The sequence below is a fragment of the Arachis ipaensis genome, chromosome B6 (genome assembly GCF_059453495.1).
Source record: "Arachis ipaensis isolate K30076 ecotype BB chromosome B6, ASM5945349v1, whole genome shotgun sequence".
In the NCBI taxonomy this organism is placed as follows: Eukaryota; Viridiplantae; Streptophyta; class Magnoliopsida; order Fabales; family Fabaceae; genus Arachis; species Arachis ipaensis.
This window is the reverse complement of record NC_142441.1, coordinates 112318968-112331290: the sequence shown is the minus strand read 5'-3', so window position 1 is coordinate 112331290 and position 12323 is coordinate 112318968. Positions and strand designations below refer to the sequence as shown.

The 12323-nt window shown below is 38.6% G+C and overlaps 1 non-coding gene across 1 annotated transcript; it reads right to left on the bottom strand.

Annotated features, from left to right (window-relative positions):
* Positions 1 to 6631: 6631 nt before the first annotated feature.
* Positions 6632 to 6739, bottom strand: LOC148562330 (small nucleolar RNA R71). The gene has a single exon (XR_015887425.1). It is a non-coding gene; the product is annotated as a small nucleolar RNA R71 (small nucleolar RNA).
* Between the last annotated feature and the right edge of the window lie 5584 nt (positions 6740 to 12323).

Here is a 12323-nt window from a genome sequence, read left to right as displayed (position 1 = left end):
AAAAACAAACAAATTCCCAATTCCTTGGTTTAAATGTTCATAAGAAGAGATGATGCTTGATCACTGATTATACCACACAATTTCATGAACCACAATTTGGTAGGATTACATGTCACAATATCCATCCAAACCCCAATCCAATTCACTGTGAGAAAGCTTCTCTAGCATGAATCCTCCATTCCTTTCCCAAGGCTCCGAAGGATTCCAAGTATGGGTAGTTTCTTTCCCAAGACAACTACTCAATGGAATTAGATCGAGAAGCTTTCTAACAAAATTCAAGAGAAAAGATTGAAGAAGAAGATAAACTATTATTGATTCATTGAATTACAATAGAGCTCCCTAACCCAATGAAAGGGGGTTTAGTGAATCATAGCTCTGAATTCAATTACAAAGAAAAGGAAAACTAGCTAAAAGTGAAAGTAAAAGTTCTCTCTAACTTAACTTCTATCCTATTTATACACTTTCTATATTGAGCTTCAGTTGTGCTTCTTGGGCTTTGAGGCCTCTCCTTGCTTTCCTTTTGCCTTGGGTTTATGATCCATAATCTTGATGAGGTTGTTGATCCAAATTTTGTAACATTTATTGAGCCAACTTAGTGATAAGCAAATAATGACATATGACTCAATAAATTGAGATTTCAAACTCATCAATCCTTCAGGCCCAATCCCATAAACCATGATATTCAATTGGGTTTCATACCAAAGTAAGTTTAAGTTAATATTTGTGCTCAAAGACTAACTTAAATCACAATATTTTTGGCCCAGAAACCTTTTCCAAGAGTGGCGTTTAAGTTGTAGTTTAAGCTTAAACTGCAGCTTAAATGCCAGACACTTCCAGTGAGGCCATTTGTAGAAGCACGTTTAAGCTTCAGTTTAAGGTTACACTGAAGCTTAAACGTGGAAATGGAAGAAGGTAGCCCTGGAGAGTCATGTAGTCGAACACGTTTAAGCTTCAGTTTAAGGTTAAACTGAAGCTTAAACGTGGAAATAGGAAGGGCAGCCCTGGAGGTCGAACACGTTTAACCTCCAGTTTGAGGTCAAACTGGAGGTTAAACGTGGAAAAGGGTGGAGGCATACTGGAGGTCAAACACGTTTAACCTCCAGTTTGAGGTCAAACTGGAGGTTAAACGTGGAAGCTTAGAATGGTAGCCCTGGAGGTGTCGAACACGTTTAACCTCCAGTTTGAGGTCAAACTGGAGGTTAAACGTGGAAATGGAGAGAGCAACCCTGGAGGAGAAAAGCTGTCGAACACGTTTAAGCTCCAGTTTGAGGTCAAACTGGAGGTTAAACGTGGAATGGCTCCCTGGTACTCTTCCTGGTTCTGGCGTTTAACCTCCAGTTTGAGGTCAAACTGGAGGTTAAACGTGGAACTCCTCCCTGAGTGGCATTATCATTCTGGCGTTTAACCTCCAGTTTGAGGTCAAACTGGAGGTTAAACTTCAATTCCAGCATTTCTTATCCTTCATGATTTTGACGTTTAAGCTCCAGTTTAGGCTTAAACTGGAACTTAAACTCCACATGTGATATTCAAGCTTCCTTCATTGATTTTTTTGCTTCCTTGCTTAGCCTCTTCTTCCCTGAAATCATTCAAACAATTGCATCAAAGTCTTGCAAAATTTCATGAGAAATCTTCTATTCATAGCATTTAAGTATTATAACTAAAACTCATGGAATATGCATCAAAATCATGTTGTTTGGATGGTTCATTGCTTTGTTCTTCATTTAACCATTTTTGGTTACTTTAAGCTCAAGAAAATGCATAAAACAACTAAAACTAACAAAAAAATGCTAGTGAAACTAGCCTATGATGCCTTGGCATCAGCTGACCGAGTTCCGTCATGCCGAGTACTTGTGTGGCTGGACTGACGAGGAGTCTAACTACGATGTTTTCATCCCTGCCCCTAACAAACGGTTATACGAACTCAACCTCCACTCCCCCCGAGTTGCCGACTAGATCTGGTTCTATAAGGTAATGTTTACCTAACTGGGGGTTCGCATTCCTTTCTCTTCGTTTCAAATAGCGCTCCTTAACCGAGTCTCTGTGGCGCCGTCGCAGTTGCATCCGAACAGTTGGGCTTTCATCCGCTGTTTCGAGATGGTGTGTGAATATTTAGAGCTGCCGGTGTCTGTCGACGTTTTCCTTTATCTCTTCAACCTTATGAATCCTTCCAAAGAAGGGAAAAGCGAGGAAAGGATTCATGTCCTTTCGATCTGCCCAGGGTCGGAGGATTTTTGGCTTGTTTGAGGACTCTTACCATGGGTTCAAGGGCAAGTACTTCAAGGTGCACCCAGTCAAAGGTCGCCATCCCTTCTGGCTGTCGTTAGAGGGGCAGCACCTCATCCCGACGTATTGGAGTTTCGGGATGGGGTCCTATACCTTTATAAAAGTAACATACAAAGGAATGTCCTCTGTGGACAAAAAGATTGCTGACGTGTTGTTGGCTTTTTTGGGAAGAACCATCTGAACCCCCATCTCCTTATGGGTGACTGGGAGGTTGCTAGAAATTATATTTGTGAGTGGTTTTGACTTGCATTTCTTGTGCTACTATTGCTTTAATTTGTTATGCCGACTTCACGACTAACCTGTTTCACTGTTTTGCTGCAGTGGGAATGTCTACCGAACTGATAGGCCTTGAGAATTTGTATAACACCTTTCTGGCTGGCGACAGTGATGAGGAGATGGCCAACGAGAAACAGGAGACTCCACCTGAGAATAACGAGAAACAGGCGGTGTCCCCTTGCTGTGATGCCGGGATGCCGGACCAAAATGCTGATGAGGCGCATGCCCTCTCCGTTCATCGTGAGGCGGTTAGTCCTGGTGAGGGCTCGACCTCCAACCCTTAATTTGAGGAGGATGATCTGAAGATAATCCACAACCCAAAGAGGAGGAAGCCGTCCTCCAGTCCTGAAGGAGCCTGATAAGCGGATAATTTATACGCTTTTTGGCATTATTTTTACATAGTTTTTAGTATGATCTAGTTAGTTTTTAGTATATTTTTATTAGTTTTTAATAAAAAATCACATTTCTGGACTTTACTATGAGTTTGTGTGTTTTTCTGTGATTTCAGGTTTTCTCTGGCTGAAATTGAGGGACTTGAGCAAAAATCAGATTCAGAGGTTGAAGAAAGACTGCAGATGCTACTGGATTCTGACCTCCCTGCACTCAAAGTAGATTTTCTGGAGCTACAAAACACCAAATAGCGCGCTCTCAATTGCGTTGGAAAGTAGACATACAGGGCTTTCCAGCAATATATAATAATCTATACTTTGCCCGAGTTTAGATGACGCAAACTGGCGTTCAACGCCAGTTCTATGTTGCATTCTGGAGTTAAACGCCAGAAACAGGTTGCAAAGTGGAGTTAAACGCCAGAAACAGGTTACAAACTAGCGTTCAACTCCAAGATAAGCCTCTACATGTGTAAAGCTCAATGCTCAGCCCAGGCACACACCAAGTGGGCCCCAGAAGTGGATTTCTGCATCATTTACTCATTTCTGTAAATCCTAGTAACTAGTCTGATATAAATAGGACCTTTTACTATTGTATTAGACATCTTTGATCAGTTTTATGCTATCTTAGACCTATATGGGGGCTGGCCACTCGGCCATGCTTGGACCTTGTTCTTATGTATTTTCAACGGTAGAGTTTCTACACACCATAGATTAAGGTGTGGAGCTCTGCTGTTCCTCATGAATTAATACAAAGTACTATTATTTTTCTATTCAATTCAAGTTTATTTCGATTCTAAGATATTCATTCGCACTTTAATATGAATGTGATGATCATGACAGTCATCATCATTCCCAACCTATGAACGCGTGCCTGACAACCACTTCCGTTCTACCTTAGATTGAATGAATATCTCTGGGATTCCTTAATCAGAGTCTTCGTGGTATAAGTTAGAATCCATGTACGGCCATTCTTGAGATCCGAAAAGTCTAAACCTTGTTTGTGGTATTCCGAGTAGGATCTGGGAAGGGATGGCTGCGACGAGCTTCAAACTCGCGAGTGCTGGGCGTAGTGACTGACGCAAAAGGATCAATGGATCCTATTCCAGTATGATCGAGAACCGGCAGATGATTAGCCATGCAGTGACAGCGCATTGGACCATTTTCACTGAGAGGACAGGATGTAGCCATTGACAATGGTGACGCCTAATATACAGCTTGCCATAGAAAGGAGTATGAATAATTGGATGAAGACAATAGGAAAGCAGAGGTTCAAGAGGAACAAGCATCTTCATACGCTTATCTGAAACTCTCACCAATGAATTACATAAGTACCTCTATCTTTAATTTACATTTTATTTATATTTTAATTATCAAATATCCATAACCATATGAATCTGCCTGACTGAGATTAGCAAGATGACCATAGCTTGCTTCAAGCCGACAATCTCCGTGGGATCGACCCTTACTCACGTAAGGTTTATTACTTGGACGACCCAGTGCACTTGTTGTTTAGTTGTGCGAAGTTGTGACAAAGAACTAAGATTATGAACGTGCGTACCAAGTTTTTGGCGCCGTTGCCGGGGAATGAACCATCACGATTTCTGCGCACCAAGTTTTTGGCGCCATTGCCGGGGATTGTTCGAGTTTGGACAACTGACGGTTCATCTTGTTGCTCAGATTAGGTAATTTTATTTTAATTTTAAGTTTTTGTTTTTATTCTTTTACTTTCGAAAAATTTTCAAAAAATATATATATTTAATAAAATCATAAAACAAAAAATAATTTTGTGTTTCTTGTTTGAGTCTTGTGTCAATTTTTAAGTTTGGTGTCAATTGCATGTTTTTATAATTTTCTTGCATTTTTCGAAAATTCATCATGCATTCTTCATGATCTTCAAGTTGTTCTTGATGAATCCTCTTGTTTGATCTTCATGTTTTCTTGTTTTGCATCTTTTCTTGTTTTCCATATGCAATTTTAATTTGTTAGTGTCTAATTATTGAAAATTTCTAAGTTTGGTGTCTTGCATGTTTTTCTTTTCTTAAAAATTTTCAAAAATAAGTTCATGGTGTTCATCTTGACATTCAAAGTGTTCTTGGTGTTCATCTTGACATTCATAGTGTTCTTGCATGCATCATTTGTTTTGATCCAAAATTTTCATGCATTGAGTCTTTTTGGTGTTTTTCTCTCTCATCATTAAAAATTCAAAAATCAAAAAAATATATTTCCCTTTTTCACTCATAAATTTTTGAAAATTTGAGTTGACTTTTTCAAAACTTTTTAAAATTTAGTTGTTTCTTATGAGTCAAATCAAATTTTCACTTTAAAAATTCTATCTTTTTCAAATCTTTTTCATTTTTTCTTTCATAATTTCGAAAATTTCAAATTGATTTTCAAAATCTTTTTCTTATTTTTATTTCATATTTTCGAAATTAAGGGTAACAATTAATGTGATTGATTCAAAAGTTTTAGGTTTGTTACTTGCCTAGTAAGAAAGGTTCAATCTTTAAACTCTAGACTCATATCTTTTTAGTTTCTTGTTAGTCAAGTAATCAACTTTAATTTCAAAATCAAATCTTTTTAAATTTCTTTTTCAAATCTTTTTTTAATTTAAGTTTCAATCACATCTTTTTCAAAATTTAAATTCAAAATCTTTTCTATTTTCTTATCTCTACAAAATTTGATTTTCAAATCTTTTTCAATTAACCACTTATCTTTTTGTTTGATTCTTATCTTTTTCAAAACTATCTAACTAACTCTCTCTCTCTAATTTTCGAAAATCCCTTCCCTCTTTTTCAAAATTCCTTTTTAAATTAACTAATTATTTTAAATTAAATTTAATTTGATTCAATTTTCCTTTCTTAATTTTTGAACTTTAATTTTTATTTTTTATTTTAAATTCAATTTAAAAACAAAAATACTTTTATTTTAATTTATTTAATTTTCGAATTTCTCTTCTCCTCATCTCTTTCTAATTATTTATTCATCTACTAACACCCGTCTTTCACCCAAGAATTCGAACTCATTCCTCTCCCTTGTGTTTGGATTCTTATCTTTTCCTTCTTCCATTCTTCTCTTCTTATACTTACATAAGGAATCTCTATACTGTGACATAGAGGATTTCAAATTTTTTTTTCTATTTTCTTCTTTTTCATATGAGCAGGAACAAGGATAAGAATGTTCTTGTTAAAGCTTATCCTAAACCTGAAAGAACTCTGAAGAGGAAGCTAAGGGAAGCTAAAGCACAACTCTTTGGAGAAAATCTGACTGAAAATTTCGAAAAAGAAGGAGACATGGCCGAAAATAATAACAATGCAAGGAAGATGCTTGGTGACTTTACTGCACCTAATTCCAATTTACATGGAAGAAGCATCTCAATCCCTGCCATTGGAGGAAACAATTTTGAGCTGAAACCTCAATTAGTTTCTCTTATGCAACAGAATTGCAAGTTTTATGGACTTCCATCCGAAGATCCCTTTCAGTTCTTAACTGAATTCTTGCAGATCTGTGATACTGTTAAGACCAATGGGGTTGATCCCAAGGTCTACAGGCTTATGCTTTTCCCATTTGCTGTAAGAGACAGAGCTAGAATATGGTTGGACTCTCAACATAAAGACAGCCTGAACTCTTGGGATAAGCTGGTCACGGCTTTCTTAGCCAAGTTCTTTCCTCCTCAAAAGCTTAGCAAGCTTAGAGTGGATGTTCAAACCTTCAGACAGAAGAAAGGTGAATCCCTCTATGAAGCTTGAGAAAGATACAAGGAACTGACCAAAAAGTGTCCTTCTGACATGCTTTTAGAATGGACCATCCTGGATATATTCTATGATGGTCTGTCTGAATTATCAAAGATGTCATTGGACCATTCTGCAAGTGGATCCATTCACCTAAAGAAAACGCCTGCAGAAGCTCAAGAACTCATTGACATGGTTGCAAATAACCAGTTCATGTACACTTCTGAAAGGAATCCTGTGAGTAATGGGACGCCTCAGAGGAAGGGAGTTCTTGAAATTGATACTCTGAATGCCATATTGGCTTAGTTCTTTGACTCAGCAAGTCAATATGATCTCTCAGAGTCTGAATGGATTGAAGGAATCATCCAACAATACTAAAGAGGCATCTTCTGAAGAAGAAGCTTATGATCCTGAGAACTCTGCAATAGCAGAGGTGAATTACATGGGTGAACCCTATGGAAACACCTATAATCCCTCATGGAGAATTCATCCGAATTTCTCATGGAAGGATCAATAAAAGCCTCAACAAGGCTTTAATAATGGTGGAAGAAACAGGTTTAGCAATAGCAAGCCTCTTCCATCATCCACTCAGCAACAGACAGAGAATTCTGAGCAGAATCCATCTAGCTTAGCAAATATAGTCTCTGATCTATCTAAGGCCACTGTAAGTTTCATGAATGAAACAAGGTCTTCTATTAGAAATTTGGAGGCACAAGTGGACCAGCTGAGTAAAAGAGTCACTGAAACTCCTCCTAGTACTCTCCCAAGCAATACAGAAGAAAATCCAAAGAGAGAGTGCAAGGCCATTGATTTAACCATCATGGCCGAACCTACAAGGGAGGAGGACGACGTGAATCCTAATGAGGAAGACCTCCTGGGACGCTCAGTGACCAATAAGGAGTTTCCCTTTGAGGAACCAAAGGAATCTGAGGCTCATCTAGAGACCATAGAGATTCCATTGAACCTCCTTCTGCCCTTCATGAGCTCTGATGAGTATTTGTCCTCTGAAGAGGATGAAGAAATTACTGAAGAGCAAGTTGCTAAGTACCTTGGTGCAATCATGAAGCTGAATGCCAAATTATTTGGTAATGAGACTTGGGAAGATGAACCTCCCTTGCTCACCAATGAACTGAATGTATTGGATACGCAAAAATTACTTCAAAAGAAACAGGATCCTGGTAAATTCTTAATACACTGTACCATAGGCACCATGACCTTTGAGAAGGCTCTGTGTGACCTGGGGTCAGGAATAAACTTAATGTCAATCTCTGTAATGGAGAAACTTGGGATCTTTGAGGTGCAAGCTGCCAGAATCTCATTAGAGATGGATGACAACTCAAGAAAATAGGCTTATGGACAAGTAGAAGAAGTGTTAGTAAAGGTTGAAGGCCTTTACATCCCTGCTGATTTCATAATCTTAGACACTGGGAAAGAAGAGGATGAATCCATCATCCTTGGAAGACCTTTCCTAGCCACAGCAAGAGCTGTGATTGATGTGGACAGAGGAGAATTAGTCCTTCAACTGAATGAGGACAACCTTGTGTTTAAAACTCAAGGATCTCCTTCTGTAACCATGGAGAGGAAGCATGAAAAGCTTCTCTCACTGCAGAGTCAACCAAAGCCCCCACAGTCAAACTCTAAGTTTGGTGTTGGGAGGTCCCAACAATGCTCTGAACATCTGTGAGGCTCTATAAGAGCTCACTATCAAGCTATTGATGTTAAATAAGCGCTTATTAGGAGGCAATCCAATGTTATTTAATTATATCTATTTTATTTTCCTTGTGTTATTTCGTGTTTTATTAGGTTGATGATCATGTGGAGTCACAAAAACTACTGAAAAATCAAAAATAGAATGAAAAACAGCACACCCTGGAGGAGAGCAGTCTGGCATTTAAACGCTAGAAACAAGCATCTGTCTGGAGTTTAATGCCAGAAACAAGCACCAAGCTGGCATTTAACGCCAGAAACAAGAATCTACCTGGCGTTAAACGCTAGAAATAGGCTACATTTGGGCATTTAACGCCAGAAACAAGCAGCAATCTGGCGTTAAACGCCAGGATTGCACAACAAGGGCATTTTACACGCCTAATTGGAGCAGGAATGTTAAGTCCTTGACCCCACTTGATATGTGAACCCACAGGATCCCTCAAGATCTATGGACCCCACAGGATCCCTCAAGATCTGTGGACCCCACAGGATCCCCACATCTTCTTCTCTCCTCTTCACACCTTTTCATAACTCTCTTCCCCAAATACCCTTCAACAATCACCTCAATCACTCTTTCCCATCATCTCTTCACCACTTACATCCATCCTCTCTTCCCCATAAACCCCACCTACCTCTAAAATTCAAACTCTTTTCCCTCCCAAACCCAACCCTAATGGTCGAACCCTAAATCCCATCCCACCCCTATATAAACCCCTCTTTCCTTCTTCATTTTCACACAACACAACCCTCTCTTCTTACCCTTGGCCAAATACACCTTCTCCCTCCATCTCCTCCATTTTTTTTTCTTCTTCTCCTTCTTTTTTTCTTCTTTTACTCGGGGACGAGCAAACGTTTTAAGTTTGGTGTGGTAAAAAGCATTGCTTTTTATTTTTCCATAACCATTTATGGCACCTAAGGCTAGAGAAACCTCTAGAAAGAGGAAAGGGAAGGCAAAAGCTTCCACCTATGAGTCATGAGAGATGGAGAGATTCATCTCACAAGCCCATCACTGATAAAAGGATAGAGCAAATAAGAGATCATGGACCTCAACAAGAGCATGAGGAAATTCCTCACCATGAAATCCCTGAGATACCTCAGGGGATGCACTTTCCTCCAGAAAACTATTGGGAGCAAATCAACACCTTCCTAGGAGAATTAAGTTCCAACATGGGACAACTAAGGATAGAGCACCAAGAGCACTCCATCATCCTCCATGAGATTAGAGAAGATCAAAGAGCTATGAGGGAGGAGCAACAAAGACAAGGAAGAGACATAGAGGAGCTTAAGAGCACCATTGGTTCTTCAAGAAGAGGAAGACGCCACCCTCACTAAGGTGGACCCGTTCCTTAATCTCCTTGTTCTTATTTTCCTGTTTTTCGTTTATTATGCCTCATGTTTATTTATGTTTGTGTCTTATTACATAATCACTAGTGTCTAAGTATCTATGCCTTAAAGTTATGAATGTCCTATGAATCCATCACCTCTCTTAAATGAAAAATATTCTAAAAAAACAAAAGAACAAGAAGTACAGGGTTTCAAATTCATCCTTGAAACTAGTTTAATTATTTTGATGTGGTGACAATACTTTTTGTTTTCTGAATGAATGCTTGAACAGTGCATATGTATTTTGATATTGTGGTTTATGAATGTTAAATATGTTGGCTCTTGAAGAATAAGAAAAAAGGAGAAATGTTATTTGATTATCTAAAAAATCATAAAAATGATTCTTGAAGCAAGAAAAAGAAGTGAATACAAAAGCTTGCGAAAAAAAATGGTGAAAAAAAAAGAGAAAGAAAAAGAAAAAAGCAAGCAGAAAAAGCCAAAAGCTCTTTAAACCAAAAGGCAAGAGCAAAAAGCCAATAGCCCTTAAAACCAAAAGGCAAGGGTAATAAAAAGGATCCAAGGCTTTGAGCATCAGTGGATAGTAGGGCCTAAAGCAATAAAATCCTGGCCTAAGCGGCTAAACCAAGCTGTCCCTAACCATGTGCTTGTGGCGTGAAGGTGTCAAGTGAAAACTTGAGACTGAGCGGTTAAAGTCGAGGTCCAAAGCAAAAGAAGAGTATGCTTAAGAACCTTGGACACCTATAATTGGGGACTTTAGCAAAGCTGAGTCACAATCTGAAAAGGTTCACCCAGTTATGTGTCTGTGGCATTTATGTATCCAGTGGTAATAATGGAAAACAAAGTGCTTAGGGCCACGGCCAAGACTCATAAAGTAGCTGTGTTCAACAATCAACATACTGAACTAGGAGAATCTTTAACACTATCTAAATTCTAAGTTCCTATAGATGCCAATCATTCTGAACTTCAATGGATAAAGTGAGATGCCAAAACTATTCAAGAGGCAAAAAGCTACTAGTCCCGCTCATCTGATTGGAGCTAAGTTTCATTGATATTTTGGAATTTATAGTATATTCTCTTCTTTTTATCCTATTTGATTTTCAGTTGCTTGGGGACAAGCAACAATTTAAGTTTGGTGTTGTGATGAGCGGATAATTTATACGCTTTTTGGCATTGTTTTTACATAGTTTTTAGTATAATCTAGTTAGTTTTTAGTATATTTTTATTAGTTTTTAATAAAAAATCACATTTCTAGACTTTACCATGAGTTTGTGTATTTTTCTGTGATTTTAGGTTTTTCTGGCTGAAATTGAGGGACTTGAGCAAAAATCAGATTCAGAGGTTGAAGAAGGACTGCAGATGCTGCTGGATTCTAACCTCCCTGCACTCAAAGTGGATTTCCTGGAGCTACAGAACTCCAAATGGCGTGCTCTCAATTGCGTTGGAAAGTAGACATCCAGGTCTTTCTAGCAATATATAATAGTCCATACTTTGCCCGAGTTTAGATGATGCAAACTGGCATTCAACGCCAGTTCCATGTTACATTCTGGAGTGAAACGCCAGAAATAGGTTACAAACTGGCGTTCAACTCCAAGAAAAGCCTCTACACGTGTAAAGCTCAATGCTCAGCCCAAGCACACACCAAGTGGGCCCCAGAAGTGGATTTTTGCATCATTTACTCATTTCTGTAAACCCTAGTAACTAGTCTGATATAAATAGGACCTTTTACTATTGTATTAGACATCTTTGATCAGCGTTATGCTATCTTAGACCTTTATGGGGGCTGGCCACTTGGCCATGCCTGGACCTTGTTCTTATGTATTTTCAACGGTAGAGTTTCTACACACCATAGATTAAGGTGTGGAGCTCTGCTGTTCCTCATGAATTAATACAAAGTACTATTGTTTTTCTATTCAATTCAAGCTTATTTCGATTCTAAGATATTCATTCACACTTCAATATGAATGTGATGATCGTGACAGTCATCATCATTCCCAACCTATGAACGCGTGCCTGACAACCACTTCCGTTCTACCTTAGATTGAATAAATATCTCTGGGATTCCTTAATCAGGGTCTTCGTGGTATAAGTTAGAATCCATGGACGGCCATTCTTGAGATCCGGAAAGTTTAAACATTGTCTGTGGTATTCCGAGTAGGATCTGGGAAGGGATGGTTGCGAAGAGCTTCAAACTCGCGAGTGCTAGGCGTAGTGACAGACGCAAAAGGATCAATGGATCCTATTCCAGTATTATCGAGAACCGACAGATGATTAGCCATGCAGTGACAGTGCATTGGACCATTTTCACTGAGAGGACAGGATGTAGCCATTGACAACGGTGACGCCTAACATACAACTTGCCATAGAAAGGAGTATGAATGATTGGATGAAGATAATAGGAAAGCAGAGGTTCAGGAGGAACAAGCATCTTCATACGCTTATCTGAAACTCTCATCAATAAATTACATAAGTACCTCTATCTTTAATTTACATTTTATTTATATTTTAATTATCAAATATCCATAAACATATGAATCTGCCTGACTGAGATTAGCAAGATGACCATAGCTTGCTTCAACCGACAATCTCCGTGGGATCG